Source organism: Narcine bancroftii, chromosome 4 (assembly GCF_036971445.1).
Source record: "Narcine bancroftii isolate sNarBan1 chromosome 4, sNarBan1.hap1, whole genome shotgun sequence".
Classification (NCBI taxonomy): Eukaryota; Metazoa; Chordata; class Chondrichthyes; order Torpediniformes; family Narcinidae; genus Narcine; species Narcine bancroftii.
This window is the reverse complement of record NC_091472.1, coordinates 82289355-82305157: the sequence shown is the minus strand read 5'-3', so window position 1 is coordinate 82305157 and position 15803 is coordinate 82289355. Positions and strand designations below refer to the sequence as shown.

The 15803-nt window shown below is 40.6% G+C and overlaps 1 protein-coding gene and 1 long non-coding RNA gene across 3 annotated transcripts in view; one reads left to right on the top strand and one right to left on the bottom strand.

Moving 5' to 3' along the window:
* The window catches only part of aplf (aprataxin and PNKP like factor), a 146776-nt gene that overhangs the window by 22127 nt on the left and 108846 nt on the right, over positions 1 to 15803 (bottom strand). The gene's annotated exons all lie outside the window — the stretch shown is intronic.
* LOC138760755 (uncharacterized) overlaps positions 1 to 15803 on the top strand; it is a 42614-nt gene that overhangs the window by 26374 nt on the left and 437 nt on the right. The window lies entirely within an intron of this gene.

Sequence of the window (15803 nt, the reverse complement as noted above, 5' to 3'; positions counted from 1 at the left end):
TCCTCTACCGGCATCACCTACGGCTCCTAGAACGCTTCCACCAGCGTTGTCTCCGCTCCATCCTCAACATCCATTGGAGCGCTTTCATCCCTAACGTCAAAGTACTCGAGATGGCAGAGGTCGACAGCATCGAGTCCACGCTGCTGAAGATCCAGCTGCGCTGGATGGGTCACGTCTCCAGAATGGAGGACCATCGCCTTCCCAAGATCGTGTTATATGGCGAGCTCTCCACTGGCCACTGTGACAGAGGTGCACCAAAGAAAAGGTACAAGGACTGCCTGAAGAAATCTCTTGGTGCCTGCCACATTGACCACCGCCAGTGGGCTGATATCGCCTCAAACCGTGCATCTTGGCGCCTCACAGTTTGGCGGGCAGCAACCTCCTTTGAAGAAGACCGCAGAGCCCACCTCACTGACAAAAGGCAAAGGAGGAAAAACCCAACACCCAACCCCAACCAACCAATTTTCCCCTGCAGCCACTGCAACCGTGTCTGCCTGTCCCGCATCGGACTTGTCAGCCACAAACGAGCCTGCAGCTGACGTGGACTTTTACCCCCTCCATAAATCTTCGTCCGCGAAGCCAAGCCAAAGAAGAAGAAGAAAAGAAAAGAAGAATGAGATGAAATATTGTTTAATAATGGAAAAAATTACATATGTTTCACATGATAATTATAATTTTTTTCTTCATAAGTGGTTGTTATATTCAGAATATTTACATTTTGATTTACATTGATTAGATTTTAATAAGTATGCTTCATTTTTTTTCTTTTATACATGGCTCTCCTTAGGAGAGTTGGCTGATGGGGGGGTGGGGGTTTCTCTCTTTTTTTCTTTTATATAAAATGTAATGTTCATGTCTAGTTTATTATATATGTTACTTATTACCTGTATCTTGAGCGAATAAATAAAGTTTGAAAAAAAAAAATCAGATTTCTTTCCTAAAAAAGAAAAGTTTTTGTGTGAGGCTTTGGTGATCAATTCTCTGTTAAAACACACTCATCAAGAGCATATTCACTGATAATTCATCAATGAAATGCAATCAATTGAATCACATCAAGAATGCATATTAGGAAGTGGTTAGGGATTTGTTAACCTGCATTTTAAACCAGCACTTGAAATGATTGCATATCCATTTGTGTCATAGTCTTCCTGGCATAAAATGTCCTGGATGCATTTCAATGAACTCTGATAGAAATCATCAAATACAATCATTGCTTGATTTTTGAAGGGCAGAAAGGAAACCTATTCAGGCAACTGACAAAGTACCAATTTCTGATCTTAACCAATAATTAGTTTTGTGTGCTGAGTCAGAGTGGTAAGGCTTTGTCCCAACAGGATTTGGTGAGTACAGGTAGGAGAATAGTCAGAGTTGAAGTCAGAAAGGGCCACCCTTTCCTGTTTCTCAGCTCCACCCATATAGCCTCAGTAAGAGAGCCCTTTGGTCAGTCCTGCTTGAGCACAGTTGTGATATTTTTCCTGATGAGTAATGCCACTCCTCCCCCTTTGGAACAAAAAGGATTCAGCAGGTAGGGACAGGGAAGGGCAGGGTTTTTAGATATCATAGACAGTGGGAATGGCAGCCAAGGCAGGGGAATGCTCCCCTTGCAAAATATGGGTTGTCATGGAAGCCAGCAGTATCCCTGACTATTTCATCTGCGAGAAGTCAGTCTTGCTGCAGCTGTTGACAAGCTGAGTTAAGGAATTGGAGATGGAGTTGGATGAACTCCAGATCATTCAGGAGGCAAAGAAGGTCATAGACAGGAATTACAGGGACGCTATCACACCTAGGAGGCAGGAAGAGGCGAAATGGGTGACAATCAGGAGAGGGAAAGGGAACAGGCAGGCAGTGCAGGGCACCCCTGTGGCCATCCTCTTCAATAACAAGTATACCATTTTGGATACTGGTTGGGGGTGGGGGGGGCTACCAGGGACAAGCCACTGAGATCAGATCTCTAGCACAGAGTCTGGTTCTATGGCTAAGAAGGGAAGGGAGGAGAAGAGCCAAGCTGTAGTGATAGGGGATCCATAGTTAGGGGGACAGATAAGAGGATATGTGGAAGAGATAAGTGTAACCCATATTGTATGTTTCTTCCCTGGTGGCAGGGTCCAAGATATCTCAGATCAAATTCATGGCATTCTCAGGAAGGAGGGTGAGCAGCTAAATATCGTGGTCCATGCAGGGACCAATGACTTGGGTAGGAAGGGTGAGGAGGTCCTACAAAGAGAGTTCAGTGAGTTAGGCACTAGGTTTGAAGGATAGGACCTCCAGGATAGTGATCTCAGGATTGCTACCCGTGCCACATGCTACTGAGGTTAGAAATAGGAGGGATTATGCATCTTAACTCCTGGCTAAAGACATGCTGTAGGAGGGAGGGCTTCAGGTTTCTGGATCATTGGGCTCTCTTCTGATGGGATGACTTGCATTTGAACTGGAAGGGGACAAATATCCTTGAAGGGTTTGCTAGAACTGCTCTGGTGGGTTTAAACTAGATTTGTAGGGAGGATGGGAACCAGAGTGTCAGAGCAGATAGAGGAGTGGAGGAGGGGAAATATGCACCATTAGAAGTCAACAGGTTGTACATGGTTGAAATTTTCCAAAATGCATCTATTTCAATGCAAGAAATATTGTAGAAAAGGCAGACAAGCTTAAAGCATGGATTGGTACATTGAATAATTACATTGTGGCTATTAGTGCAAGATGGTTGCAGGAAGGGCAGGACTGGCAGCTCCATGTTCTGGGCTTCCATTGCTTTAGACATGTTAGAACAGGGTAGAAGAAAGGGGGAGGAGTGGCATTACTCATCAGGGAAAATATCACAGCTGTGCTCAGGCACGATTGACCAAAGGGCTCGCTTACTGAGGCTATATGGGTGGAGCTGAGAAACAGGAAAGATATGACCACACTCATGGGGTTGTACTATAGACTATACAATAGTCAATGAGAATTGGAGGAGCAAATCTGTGCAGAGTTGTCAGACAGCTGCAAGAAATATAAGGTTGTGATAGTAGGGAATTTTAATTTTCCACATATTGACTGGGACCCTCATACTGCAAAAGGGATGAATGGCTTGGAGTTTGTTCAGGAAAGTTTGCTAAATCAATATATAGAGGTACCAACAAGAGAGAATGCAATACTGAATCTCCTTTTCAGAAACGAGACAGGGCAGGTGACAGAAGTATATGGAGGGGAACATTTTAGGTCCAGTGATCATAATGCCATTAGTTTCAAGTTAATTATGGAAAAGGATAGGTCTGGGCCTCGGGTTGAGATTCTAAATTGGTGAAAGGCCAATTTTGAGGAAATGAGAAAGGTCCTAGAATGCATAGATTAGGATAGGATCAGGCAAGGAAGTGGGAGGTAAGTGGAAGACCATTAAAGGTGAAATTTTGAGAGCACAGAGTTTGTCTGCTTCTGTCAGGATTAAAGGCAAGATTATCAGGCATAGGGAACCTTGATTTTTGAGGGATATTCAGGAGAAGATTTAAGAGAAGACCGGGGTGTATAGCAGGTATAGGCAACATGGAAGAAATGAGATAATTGAAGAGTATAAAAAATGCAAGAAAAACCTCAAAAAATATCAGGAAGGCAAAAAAAAGATGAGGTTGTTTTGGCAGACAACACGAAAGAAAATCCTAAGGGTTTCTACAAGTTTATTAAGAACAAAAGGATAGTAAGGAACAAAATTGGTCACCTTGAAGATCAGAATGGTTGACTTTGTATGGAGCTAAAAGAGATGGGGGAGATCTTAATTGCCCTTTTTTTTCATCAGTATTTACTCAAAAAACAGGCATAGAGTTCTGGGAAGTAAGGAAAACAAGCAGTGAGGTCATTGAACTTACACAGATTAAAGAGGAGGAAGTGTTTGCTGTCTTAAAGTAAATAAGGATGGATTCATCCCCAGGGCCTGACAAGATATTCCCTTGAACCTTGAGAGAGGCTAGTGTAGAAATTGCAGAAATATTTAAAATGTCCTTAGCCACGGGTGTGGTGCTAGAGGATTGGAGGGTAGCTCGTTGTTCTAATCTTTTAAGAAAGGCTCCAAAGGGAACCCTAGAAATTGTAGTCCAGTGAGCCTGATGTCAGTAGAAGGTAAATTATGGAAGGTGTTCTAAGAGATCGGATATATAATTATTTCGATAGCCAGAAACTGATTAAGGATACTCACCATGACTGTGTGTGGTGGGTCATGTTTAACCAATTTTGTAGGATTTTTCAAGGAGATTACTAGGAAAGTTACTGAAGGAAAGGCTGTGGATGTTGTCTACATAGACCTTTGACAAGGTCCTGCATGAGAGGTTAGTCAGGAAGGTTCAGATGCTAAGTATTCATGGTGAAGTCGTGAACTCAATTCGACAATGGTCAGACGGGAGAAGCCAGACTGTAGTGGTAGATGACGGCTTCTCAGACTGGAAGCCTGTGACTAATGGTGCGTCACAGGAATTGGTTCTGGGAACCATTGTTTGTTATCTATATTAACGATCTGGATGATAATGTAGTAAATTAGATCAGAAAGTTTGCAGATGGCACAAAGATTAGACAGTGTAGAACAGGGGTGTCAAACGCAAATTCACAGAGGGCCAAAATTAAAAACTTGGACTAAGTCGTGGGCCAAACTAAATATTTATTGAAAATTTTCAACAACATCTGCATGTTTTCTCTTCTTTCAACATATGTAATGTTAAACTTTTTCTCATTAAAATAAATGTTTAATAATAGTTTTGGTTAAACTCTTTCCAGAAGAAGCATTAACAAATGAGAAATAAAATATTCAATAAATAATATTTCTCTATAGCCTTTAAGCTCCTTTTAAATGTATTTTTTTTCACAAGCCAACAAGTCAAAAAAATAACAACTTGCTTCAATGACAAACAGGTTTGTCTTTTAAAATGATGAACATACAGTCTTCCTCCCACCTGTCTTGAAAGGTCCTGTTTTCTGTCTTTCGTTTGGCCATTTTTCGTAAGGGGTTTATTACATGTGAGTTGGGCGACAGGTCGCAGATGCTAATGAAAGTAAACAGAGGAGGTGGGGGCGATTAGCGGGCTGACGGGCTGGCACCAATGCGTTTGCAAAGCATTCTGGGATTTGTAGTATTAGCTGTGCATGCACTATACTGGCGCAGCGGCCAGTGGGCCAGCTCTAATACATATTTGATATGATCTTGCGGCCCAAATATGATTATATCACGGGCCAAATTTGATCCGCGGGCCTGAGTTTGACATGTGTGGTTTAGAAGGTTTTCAAAGCTTGCAGAGGGATCAGGACCAGCTGGAAAAATGGGATGAAAAAAATGGAACTTAACGCAGACAAGTGTGGTGTTGCATTTTGGAAGGACAAACCAAGAAAGGGTGCACTCAGTGAATGGTAAGTCACAGAGGAGTGTGCTAGAACAGAGGGACCTGGGAATACAGATGCATAATTCCCTGAAAGTGGTGTTATGCCATTACACCACTAGATCACCAGGGGCCACCACCTGATGACCCTGTATATAGAGCCAATCGGAGCTCATGCTCCTCCTTCTGACCTGGGCTTGCACATAGGCAAGACCTAGCTGTATATCTCACTCTAATAAAGCCTGCATTTAACCTTCACTCTGCTTTGTGTGGTTTATGTTGTGTTGGTCTCAATTTAATAGAGTGAGTTATATCCGGGATGGAAGCTACTCCTGACCTCGCCCACACACCTGACTACTCCGAAACCAGATCTAAGGATCCAAAAACAGAGATGTCCCCCACAAACGTGCAGCCGAGTACAGACCAGGTGGGAGCCACAGGACCGAAGCCGCAGCAGAGAGAGGGACTTACCCAGTGACCGAAGAGTACGAAAGGGACAAAAGCACCAGGGAGCAGGTATAGAATGACCCAGAACCCTGCCTGTTACGTAACTTTCCGGGACCAGGTCCATCCACGCAGCCCACTGATTGCCGAGGGTTGCAACAAGCACGGGCAGAAGGTGTATGGCAAGTATCCCTCCCGATCTCGATCTACCACCAGGACTGCAAGGACAGCCCACTTCCCCAGAGACAACCCCAGATAACCCCAACTCCCCAGAGTGCGCCCATGCTTCCCCAGGATCAAGTGGCCACGTGGGGAAGGGATCAGGCTCGGTATGCATCCCACTGCCACAGAATCAGAGACTCCAGTTCAGCCAGGTGCTGAGGCCAGACAGGCTGGAACTAGACTTCAGGACCCCCTGGACAAGCACTCACTTCAACCGGTGGCAGAGGTTGTGTAGTACAGATTCTATCACCAATGTGTATATGTACAGAGTGTAGGATGACTGTGATTGGCTGAGAGCGTAGCCACAGCTACTGGCAGGTCTTAAAGGATTGCTCCTAGCCAGACCAGGTCATTCTGGACTGGTCGATCTGCTTGTGATATGCTCCAGTCTTTTAGTTAATAAAAGCCTTGATTTGGATCAACAAGTCTTTGGTTCTTTCAACGCGATCTACAATTTTATTAACTAAAAAGTTTTGAAAGGATGGAACATATGCTATGGCTGGAACACCTCGACAGTGAGCCACAGTCAGCTACAGCCTTGAATGACTTTAAGCACTGGGTGAGATGCTTCGAAACATACTTACAGCTCTCTGACCCTGCCGAGATAGAGGACAGCCATCGACTACTAATATTGATAACTATGGTGTCCCCGAGAGACTACCAGAGTATCCAGGACGCGACCACTTACGCCGCAGCCATGAAGGTGCTGAAAGGGCTCGACAAGCGACCAGTGAACAGTGAACAGGGTCCATGCTCGGTACAAACTTGCCCGGTGAGTCCTGTAGAGCTTATATTCAGGCACTAAAGGCAATGGGCAGGGACTGTGCCTGCACAGACAGAACTGCCGCGGAGACCACAGATGATCTCATTCGGGATGCCTATGTGGTCGGGGTTCGATCGAATGAGGTGAGGCAGCACCTGCTAGAGCACGGGGGAGAAAACTTAGAGGACGTGATCCAGATCGCAGAGACGATGGAAGCTGTGGTCTTAAGTATGGACGTGTACTCTCGGGACTGGACCACACACTCTGATGTGAGTAGGATGCCCTCCCTCTACCCTACTACCCCCTGGCACACCGACGGCCTGGCGGCTGCTGCTACGCTGCCCGACGTAAGCCCAAAGTGTTATTTCTGTGGGAGGAACAAGCACAGCAGGTACCATTGCCCGGCGAGAAAAGCCAGGTGCCAGAAGTACCTTAAAAATGGCCACCTTGCTGTCGTCAGTCACTCCAAAATGGCCACCATCAAACACAGTGCCTCGTGTGAAGCCCAATCGCTACCCTTCCATTCAAACAATTCTTCCTCAGAGCTCTCGTCCAATGAGAGCCAGCACTCCTCCGTGAGGCAGCGTCTGACATCACGGGGCAGACGTCGAGCGCAGAAGGTACAACCCACCCTCACCGCAATGACGTTCACCCCCCCTCATGAAGCAACGTCCGACCAAGCCCCAGCCCCGACCTCAACGGCCGCCGCCGCTGCTGACCAGGGACCTGCCGCCGCTGCCGACCAGGGAACCTGCTGACCAGGGAACCCGTCACCGCTGCTGACTAGGGAACCCGCTGCCGCTGCTGACCAGGGACCCGCCACTACTGAGGCAGCTGACCAGGTACCCGCAGCTGTGACCAACGCTACCGACCCAGTATCCACTGACACTGCTGACCGGGGACACGCCACTGTGACCGACGCTACCAACCCGGTACCCACCGATGCTGCTGACCAGGGACCCGCCGATGATGACCGCCCGACTGACTGCCCCACCGCCGACAGAAAGCAGCGACCCCCAACACTTATGGCTGGCCGACATCCCCAGCAGGCTGCAGGCAACAACACCAACTCCTTGACGTTGACTCTTCAGGCCTAACTGTTTGCGTGATGTCATCACGCACATGTTACATGATGTCATCACGCAGGACTCCACTGTACCCATTGCAAGTCTCTGCATCAGTAACCCTCGACCAGAACTTCCCCCATCCCCTCACAAAAGCAATGGATCTGATTAAAGTGCATGGACACTATACCAATTGCTTATTTGACTCAGGGTCAACTCACAGTTTTATCCGCCCAGACCTGGCCCACCGTTGTGGACTAGCTATTCTCCCCACTGCACAGAGGATTTCATTGGTGACCAGATCACACTCGACTGGGGTAAAGGAGTACTGTGTGGTGACCCTGAAAGTCCAGGGCATCATGTTCACAGACTTCAAACTATTAGTCCTTCCCCAATTGTGCGCCCCTGCACTGCTAGGACTGGATTTTCAGTGCCAGTTTCAAACCATTTCCCTGCACTTTGGTGGGCCTCACGCTCCACTCTCTGTATGTAACCACTCCACCCTGGAAGTCTCCTGCTAGCAGCAGCCTGAGCCACCCACCCCCACGCCCCGGGGCCTCACCTGTAGCCTCTCCACCCTCCGAGTTCCTCCACCATCACTTTTTGCAAACCTCACCCCTGGCTGGAAGCCTGTGGCCACCAAAAGCCGGCAAACAGGAAATTTATCACAAGCAAGATGCGCAGACTGCTGGACAAGGACATTATCGAACCTAGCTCGGGTCCCTTGAGGGCCCAGGTGGTGGTTGTTAAAAACGGGGAGAAGCCATGGATGGTGGTTGACTACAGCCAGACAATCAACTGGTTTATGCTTCTGGATGCATACCCCCTTCCACGGATCATGGATATGGTGAATCAGATTGCCCAATACGTAGATTACGATGGAATGATCTGATCCCTCTCTACCTCTCTTTCTCCCCCCCCACCCCCCCTACACTGTCATTATTCATCCAATTCAGCAATTCAATCAGTTCTCAGGATACAAACTAAATTTACATAAAAGTGAACTTTTCTGTGTGAATAAACTTAAATCAGTGTATACTATCTTTCCTTTTAAATTAGTGCAAAATCAATGTACTTATCTTGGTATTATAGTCACAAGAAAATGTTTTTTCAAAGAAAATTTTCTCACTTTGTTAAAACACGTGAGACAGTGTCTATCTATTATCCATTGGCAAAATATTCATTTTAGTAGTGTTAATTCAGCCATACATCCATGGAGGATCGAATTAACTATCAAAATCAAAATCAATATTTTGCCATTTTTGTTTTTTTGGTCTATTACTGACTATAATTCCTAAATTTATTTTGACTCATTAGATTCAGTTATATCATCGAGGGTAAGCACCCTCGATTAAATAAAGTTCATCTTCAAAAATCTAAAAGGGTTGGAAGCAAAGCGCTGCCTAATTTCTGATTTCATTACTGGGCAGCCAATATGTGCAACCTTATGTTTTGGTTACACTTTCATAACTGAGTTGACTGTCCATTATGGAGTTGAATTCTGTTTAAAAATTTTTACATTCCAGCACATCTTGGATCCTCACTTCCTCATTCCTTAAATAAATCTATTGATAATCTCTTTATCAGGCATACTGAGAGTATGGGCTCAGTTCAGAAAAAATTTTGGTTTTCATGGTTTTTCTCTTTCAATTCCTATTCCATCCAATCATCTCTTCCAACCTTCCTTACATAATTCTGCATTTCAAGCATGGTATAGAATGAGTATTGAGAATTTTAAAGATCTTTTTATGATATAATTTGCATCATTGGAACAATTAACTGAAAAATTTAACCTGCCAAAAAGTCAGTTCTTCAGATATCTGCAAATCAGGCATTTTCTCCTCTCTCAATTACCAAACTTCATTGGGATAATTAGTACTGTTTTTTAAATATTTTATTTAAAGTTTTTTTCCATACATATAATAAACAATAAAAATTTAAGAGTTTCAATCATTGGTTATAACTCCTCCCATCCCTCCCTGAATCTCCCGACCCCTAGAAAATGTTATATATATATATATATATATATATATATATATATATATATATAATGATATATAGTAATATAAAGTTAATAGAAAAGAAAAGAGGAAATAGCTTCATGGATTGCTTAGAGAATCTCTTCCAACACACAGGATCTAGGCAAGATTGATACGATCAATCAATTTAGGGAAGAAGATTAACATAGGTCTCAAGAGGCTGCAAGAACACCACTACCATACCTAAAATTTTCATATATGGGCTCCAATTTTGCAAAACATTATATATTTGTTACTTAAATTATATGTAGTTTTTTTCCAAAGGGATGCAGCTTTGAATTTCTGCATTCCATCTTCCCATACCCATGTGTGAATCTGATTTCAAGGTCACTCCAATACACTTCCTTGCCGCTGCTAATGGTATTTTAACAAATTTCTATTGGTGTATTGATAGTTTCAACTTGGGTCTTGTTTGTTCTTTGTTTCCCAATAGAAATAAATCTGGGTTTTGTGGAAATACAATGCCTGTAATTTGATCTAAAAAATTCCCTAAGTCCACCCATGACCAAGTTGAATGCAAGAAGGTTCCTTTTTCTTTACCACACTTAAAACATTGATCTGATAAAATCTGGTTTTATTCCTTCAATTTTTGTGGTGTCAAATACAGTTGATATAAAAAATTATATTGAACTAGTCTATACAGTATTTGTCATACAATCTCGACATAGATCTGGCCATCTTTGCTCATCAATTGTAATATTCAAACCAGCTCCGATCTCTGACTAGATTTATGGACTTCTTGTTTGTAATAAAAGATACGTTGGAGAGATAAATTTCTTAGTATTTCCTTTCCTAATGAGAATTTTCACCTCATTACAAGTAGGTAACAGCATTGCTGGACTTAATTTATCCCTCAAATATGTTCTCATTTGAAAATAATAAAAAAGAGTGTTATTAAGTATTCCATATTTATTATTTAGTTGCTCAAAAGAGATCAAATGGCCTTGTTCATAACAATCTTCAATATTTTTAATACCTTTATGAAACTAAATAATTAAAAATTGATTATCCTTTGAAAAAGGTACACGATAATTTTGAATCAGAGGCATCTTGGGCGAGCGACTTCTTTTCATTCCAATTATCTCATTTATATGGTTCCAAACAATAATCAAGAGTTTCAAAAGTGGCGTTTCTTTAACACCAACGATTAATATTGAATCCCATTTGTATATAAATTTCCCTGCAAATCTCTCTCCTATTTTATTCAATTCTATTTTAACCCACGCTGGTTTTTCTGCTCCTTCCAAAAAAATGTGAGAAATCTCATTTGAGCTGCTTGATAATAATTCTTTAAGTTAGGAAGCTGCAGACCTTCTAATTCATATTTCCATATTAATCTTTCTACAGAAACTCTTTACATTTTATCTTTCCAAAGAAATTTCCTTACATATTACTTAATTCTTCAAAATAATTCTTTGAGGTAATAATATAAGTAGGGTTTGAAAAAATCTTTTGGGAATATATTCATCTTAATGAGTTAACCCTTCTTATTAACATTATAGGTAAAATCATCCATTTTTTAAAGACTTCTTCAACCTTTTTAAGTTCCATTTATATAATTTTAAAAAATTGTTATCTACACAAATCCCTAGATATTTTCTCCCATATTTTGGCCATTTAAATTGAGTATTTTTTGACAATAACTATAATTGCCTTCTGCATGGGGCATAATTTCACTTTTGTCCCAATTTGTTTTGTAACCAGAAATCTTTCCATATTCTTCAAATTTAAAATATTTTCACAAGGAGTTCTCAGGTTCTGTCAAATATATTAGAACATCATCTGCAAATAAATTAATTTTATGATCTTGACCAAAATTGAATCCCTTAATTTCAAAATCACTCTTAATTGCCTCTGCTAGTGGCTCTATAGCCAATATAAGCAAAGCTGGAGATAAAGGGCATCCTTGTCTACTGGATCTTGTCAATTGAAATTGGGCAGGTATTTGTCCATTAATCACTTTTTTTTCTTTTCTTTGGCTTGGCTTCGCGGACAAAGATTTATGGAGGGGGTAAATGTCCACGTCAGCTGCAGGCTCGTTTGTGGCTGACAAGTCCGATGCGGGACAGGCAGACACGGTTGCAGCGGAAAATTGGTTGGTTGGGGCTGGGTGTTGGGTTTTTCCTCCTTTGCCTTTTGTCAGTGAGGTGGGCTCTGCGGTCCTCTTCAAAGGAGGTTGCTGCCTGCCGAACTGTGAGGCGCCAAGATGCACGGTTTGAGGCGATATCAGCCCACTGGCGGTGGTTAATGTGGCAGGCACCAAGAGATTTCTTTAGGCAGTCCTTGTACCTTTTCTTTGGTGCACCTCTGTCACGGTGGCCAGTGGAGAGCTCGCCATATAATACGATCTTGGGAAGGCGATGGTCCAATGACAATTTTTCTCAAGCAAAATATTTCAGTAACAAGTGGGTCTAGAGCAGTGATTCTCAACCTTCCCTTCCCATTCACATACCACCTTAAGCAATCCCTTACTAATCACAGAGCACCAATGGCATAGGGATTACTTACAGTGGTATGTGAGTGGAAAGAAAAAGGTTGAGAACCACTGCTTTAAAACCTTCATCTTATAGACCTATTTCATTATTAAATGCAGATTATAAGATTCTTGTCAAAATATTGGTGAATAGAATTATGAAATAATTACATAAATTAATAAATATGGATCAAACAGGTTTCATAAAAAAGATAGTTGGTGGTCAATTGCTGTCGACCTCTGCCATCTCGAGTACTTCGACGTTAGGGATGAAAGCACCCCAATGAATGAATGTTGAGGATGGAGCGGAGGCAACGCTGGTGGAAGCGTTCACTACTTTAGGATAATTATTTAATGCCTTAATCCAATTTATAAAAGTTTGACCAAATCCAAATTTATCCAAAATCTTGAACAAAAAGTCCCACTCCAATCTAACAATTTTTTTCTGCATCTAAAGCCACTGCAACACTTAAATAATTTCTTTTTTGTGTTAAGTGTATAAGATTAATTAATTTAGCCAATTGACCACCAACTGTCTTTTTTATGAAACCTGTTTGATCCATATTTATTAATTTATGTAATTATTTCTTAATTCTATTCACCAATATTTTGACAAGAATCTTATAATCTGCATTTAATAATGAAATAGGTCTATAAGATGAAGGTTTTAAAGCAGTGTTCTCAACCTTTTTCTTTCCACTCACATACCACTGTAAGTAATCCCTATGCCATTGGTGCTCTGTGATTAGTAAGGGATTGCTTAAGGTGGTATGTGAATGGGAAGGGAAGGTTGAGAATCACTGCTCTAGACCCAATTGTTACTGAAATATTTTGCTTGAGAAAAATTGTCATTGGTCCATTTCCTTTGGAGTTATGAAATTGTGCACACAACGAGTCATTTAGGTGCAATCCCTTACTAATCACAGAACACCTATGGCATAGGGATTACATAAAGTGATATGTGAGTGGAAAAAAAAAGGTTGAGAACCACTGTTTTAAAGGGTCCCTTTTTTTTTGGTTTGACAGTAATTATTGCTGTTGATAAAGATTCTGGGAGAGTGTGAGGTGTTGATGTTTGATGTAACATTTTCATAACAGTAGGAATTCATAACTATTTAAATTCTTATAAAAATAGACAGAAAACCATCTTCTCCCAGACATTTATTACTTTTCCTCCTTCCTCTCTATCTGTGTATAATGAGAACTTGAATCTATTTGCTCTTCAATACTCAATCTAGATAGATTTTTCTGAGATGGATATCTATCTATTTTATTTTCATCTTTTAAAGACTGAGCTATATAATTTAGAATAAAAACTCTTAAAAGAATCATTTATTTCTTGAAACCTGTTCTGCTTTTAATTGCCACGCAAGTATTTCATGTGGTCATTTGCCTAACTCATAATACCTCTGTTAAGTTCTTGTAATTCCTTTTTCTGTTCGATAGGTTAGTAATGTTTTATATTGAAGCTTTTTATTAATGGGGTTTTGTATGATTACCTTCAGAACTTTTCCTTTGAAGATATTTTTCCAAAGCCATTATTTCTGGTTCTAATTGGTCTATTTCTTTCATATACTCCTTATTAATTTTAGAAGTAAAATTCAGCATCTCAAAATATACTTTTAAAGCATCCCATATTACAAATTTATCATTCACAGAGTTCAAATTTGTATCACAGAATAATTGAATTTGTCTTCTAATGAAATCACAAAAGTCTGTTCTGTTTAATAATAATGAATTCAATCTCCATCTGTAAATCGATTTCTCTTCATCAGGCAAAATTCTTGCTTTATATTCTGCTTCTAAAATCCTTCCTTGCATTTGTGCTGAAATTAAAAATACGAATCATGCCTACTTGATTAAAAAGAATAATCTCTTTTAGGATGAAATTTTCTCCATGCAACTATTAAATGCAAATCTCTCATTAATACCAATGTAATCTTTCCTCTTATCATTTCTCTAGCAGATCTATCTAAAAATGTATCTAAAAAAATTAAAATCTCCTTCTATTAAAATATTCTCATGTGCCTCAGCTAAATTAAATGTTTCTTGTATAAATTTATCATTCACATTAGGTACATACAAATTCAAAAGAGTCCATAATTCTGAATATATTTGACAATGTACCATTACACATCTTCCTGTATCTGTTACTATATTTTAGATTTTAATTGGAAGATTTTTTTTCATCAGAATTGCCACACCTCTAGTCTTAGGTATGTGGCAACCTCTTCATTTAATTCTAACACAACCTCTTTTTCATTTTTAATTTTCTTTTTCAATAAGGTGAGTTTCTTGCAAAAAGCTAAGTCAGCTACCATTTTCTTAATGTATCAGTACTCTCTTCCTCTTCACCGTTTCACCATCCTGTTTAACCCATTAACATTAAAATTTATGAATCTCACTGTATTACTCATCTTAATAAACCATTATGTCCTCCACCTCCACCTTTGAACCCTCCTCCCTCAACTCCATCACTCAATATCCAATGCATTGGTGCGCTCCTCCAGCAATCCAAATAGAAAAGGAAAATAAGTTTACAATTTAAAAATGTATATTCTGACATTTAATACTATATATAAACAGAATACCCCCCAAACAAATGTTGTTTAAATCATACACAACACTTCCTACCTCTATTTTACAGGTTGCAACCATGGTCACAAATGCCCTCATGATCCATTGAGGGTCAGAATCTCAACTCCCCTCCCCAACCTCCCTGGTACATTTACCATTTTAATCTTTAATCATTAACTCATACATTAAAAAAATGTTTTGAAGAACAGAAAAATAAATAGATATTATTCTGAATTATTCAGTCCCACAAAAATTGACAAATATATTTAGTCCATCTAAAACATAATGGGACCAGATGATTATCTACTTCTTCAATCCACCGGAGCTCTTGGAAGACCTTGAACAAACTCTTCTGTTTGCACAAAACTCAAAAATAACTTATTATCACCTCCAGGCAGAAAAATATTCAAAAATGCAGGGTGACACAATACAGAATTAAATTATTTTCTTCTTTTCAGTAATCTGCACTCATATCAGGATAGAACAGAACTTTACCCCCTTCATACTCAAGCGGGCCTTTTCTTACTCTTGCCCATTCTGTCACCAAAGTCAAAATTTTCTCTCTAACTTGATATTGAAGAAACTTAATTAGCAGAGAATGCGGCTTCTGATTTGGAAGTGGTTTTCCTCTAAGGTCTCTGTGTGCTCTTTCAATCTCAATAGAGTGGTAAAAATGCTCACTTCCCAACACTTCAGGAATCCATTTCTGAAAAAAGCCAATTGGGTCTTGTTCCTCCACTCCTTTAAGACCCACTATTTTAATATTATTTCTTCTACTAAAATTCTCCAATATATCGATTTTTTGCTGGAGCTTTTGATTTTCCATAGTTAAAACTGTAGTAGTGTCTTCTATTCTTCTCAGTCTATCATCAACATGGTGCATTTGTT